Below are 2,893 nucleotides of genomic sequence, written 5' to 3' on the forward strand. Positions count from 1 at the left end.
TAAATCCAGTAAAATTGATGACGCTAACACGTCATTCCCTTCCTGTTTGCTTGGCCGGTGAGTATTTCCTGCTCCAGTTACAGTGCATCTGGAGAATATTCACGGGGTTTCACTTTCACATTTTGTCATGTTACAGCCTTACTCCAAAATGGGTTAAATTCATTTTCACCTCAAAATTCTACATACAGTACATAATGACAGTGTGAAAAGTTTGCATGAAATTCTTCCAAATTTATGAAAAGCAAAACCCCATAATTTAAGATGTATATGAGTATTCATAGCATTTGCTTTGACAGTCAAAATTGAGTTTCCGCTGATAATTTGTTTTCAAATTACCTGTGGTAAATTCAGTTGATTGGACATGATTTGGAAAGGCACACACCTGTCTATATAAGGTCCCATAGTTGGGAGTGCATACCAGAGCACAAACCAATCCATGCTTTGTCCTGTCTGTAGACAGGACTGGCACATGAGAAATCAACCTAAAAAAAATCTGAAAATCTCAAGGAAATTGGTATATGCCATAATAGGTATGTAGCCACTGTTAAAATATCATAAAATATAATGTAAGGAAAAAAAATTATTAAATAAAAGAATTTAAATAAGAAGACAGATCAATCTTGAATCTTCATGTAAATGTTAGCAACATAGACATGTCATGAGCCTGCAGAGCTCCCAGATCCATGGGGAGTGTTACATGTTAAGGACCCAGATAAAGAGTCTGATTTTTTTTTAAATTCTTAAACAGAGTGATTGTGTTGTTAAGCAAAAAGGAGTTGCTAAATGGGGCATGTTTATATAGCTGTTCATCCCAAATTTGAGTGATGGTGAAGGCTGTTGTGACTATATCATTAAATGGGCAACACTTCAACACTTCGTTCAGGAACACATGTATGCACTGAAATATTAAGTCCTAAATGTCATGTGACTGGTTGTTTTTCTTTTTCCTCAAGCGGACATACACTTTGACTGTAGAGGCCTGGGACTGGGACAACAACACACACAACAGTAAGTCAAAACTTCACATACATCCAATGCAGTTTCTATTGCAGTTTCTCAATAAGATTTGCTTATGACCAACACTAAAACATTCATCTGAGCTTGTCAGCCATGTCCACTCACTTATCTACATTTTTGGTTTAAAATGTGAAACGACCTCCATTCCTATGGCACAAATAGACACAAAAACCTTCTGTGAGATTTAATTTATAGAAACAGTTTCTAGAACCCAAACATTTTATTTAGTACGTCTTGATGCATTCTCAATCATCCAAGTGACTTCTTCAGTCTCAGCTGACTGACCTGCAGTCAGCTGAGACTGAAGAAGTCACTTGGATGAGTGACGAAACGTTTCTCCCACAAAACACTACATCTAGATGAACAGAATCAACTTTTGGAGATTTTATTTAGTAAGACACATGGACAAAAAGAAAGGATCACAATGTTGATATTTATCTTTATTTTTTAATAACCTACAGATTTGTTTGAGATGTTCTGCTGTGAGCTTCTGAGAAGTCATTTAAAAGCTTTGTCAAACAAAAAAGAAACACTAAAGAGGGTTTATTTACCTCTGTTATCGGTTAGCTGCTATTCTGGATCACGATCATGTGGAAGTAAGTGAGGAAAAATAAACACCAGATACAGAGCATTAGAACAAAGAAGAGATTTTAAGGCGATGACAAAGGGAATGTATTCATAGTTACATATTTGTGTTCGGCAGATGAAATTATGGCTGGCAGGGAGAACTTTGAAACGAATGTTTGACTTATCCTGGATGTGTCCATGGAACTTGCAACATGCCCTGGCAGTGCAACTGTGAGATGAACTGGACAGGTCTGTTTTGCGACAGAGGTATGACTAAAAATTTCTTACATTTTAATCACTTCTCTGCCAAAACAGTATGGTCCCTGCTTATTCAGTACTCGTAGTAAAATAACAATGAAAAATAACCAGTAAGTCAGTTGATATCCACTAAAACAAAATGGAATGACTTCAGTATCATCCAATTCTCCAGTTTAAATGTAGATATAAGCATGTCTTCAGAGGAGAAAAGGGTAGGATAACTCAGGGAATACTATTACAAAAGTACAAAAGAAAGTTACAAATAACAATTCAACACTGTGATTGGCAGGCATTGCATCCTTTTTAAAGAAAAAAAGATTTCTGTGGGTATATCATGCAATTTGACCAGATTAAAGACCCTTAGAGAAAAAGGTTCCAGTTCTCCAGTTCATGCAAATGCATAGAGGTGGCATGCTTTACATCACTCCATCCAAGGCTTTGCACTGCACTTGATAGTTTAAGGTTTGGATACAGCTGCTCGGACATTGAAACCCATTCCATGAAGCTCTCTACGTATTGTTTTTGAGCTAATTTGATGGTTACATGAAGTTTAAGGGGCTATAGCAATTGACTGCAGAAAGTTAATGACCTCTGTGCACTAAGCATCTGCTGAACCCACTCTGTGATTTTACATAGCCTACAATTTCACTGTTGAGTTGCTGTCATTTTCAGTTGCTTCCACTTTGTTATATTTAATCCCCTTTTGTATTTCCTATTCTGCCCTTCCATTCTTGTCTCTTTGTTATCTGATGTGTTTGTGTCAAGAGTTCAGTTTGACCCCCTTTGACAGATTTTGTTTACACAATAACAATCAGCTGTCTCGGGTCATTTAACATGGTTGCATTTCCTGAATCACGATCACGTCTACAAGGCTGACATCCAGTTATTTGAGCAGATCAGTTGCAGAACTATGTTACTGACACAAATGGGTGCCAATCCAGTCAGTGGGTTTCATTAAAGCTCTTTATTTTTGCTCAAAACATTGCATTTAGTATGGAATGGGGATTTTGTTTTCTCTCTCTGCAGCTCCATTTAAAGATGCTGATCAGCT

General features: G+C 37.0%; 1 long non-coding RNA gene across 1 annotated transcript in view; it reads left to right on the top strand.

Moving 5' to 3' along the window:
• The window catches only part of LOC102208262 (uncharacterized), a 3,760-nt gene continuing 867 nt past the window's right edge, over positions 1 to 2,893 (top strand). Inside the window, exons 1-3 of the long non-coding RNA XR_311840.1 lie at positions 1 to 57; positions 954 to 1,008; positions 1,721 to 1,851. This is a non-coding gene — a long non-coding RNA (uncharacterized LOC102208262). The remainder of the gene's footprint in view (positions 58 to 953; positions 1,009 to 1,720; positions 1,852 to 2,893) is intronic.

The sequence above is a fragment of the Pundamilia nyererei genome, unplaced genomic scaffold, assembly GCF_000239375.1.
Source record: "Pundamilia nyererei isolate P.nyererei 1_Seehausen unplaced genomic scaffold, PunNye1.0 scaffold00074, whole genome shotgun sequence".
Lineage (NCBI taxonomy): Eukaryota > Metazoa > Chordata > Actinopteri > Cichliformes > Cichlidae > Pundamilia > Pundamilia nyererei.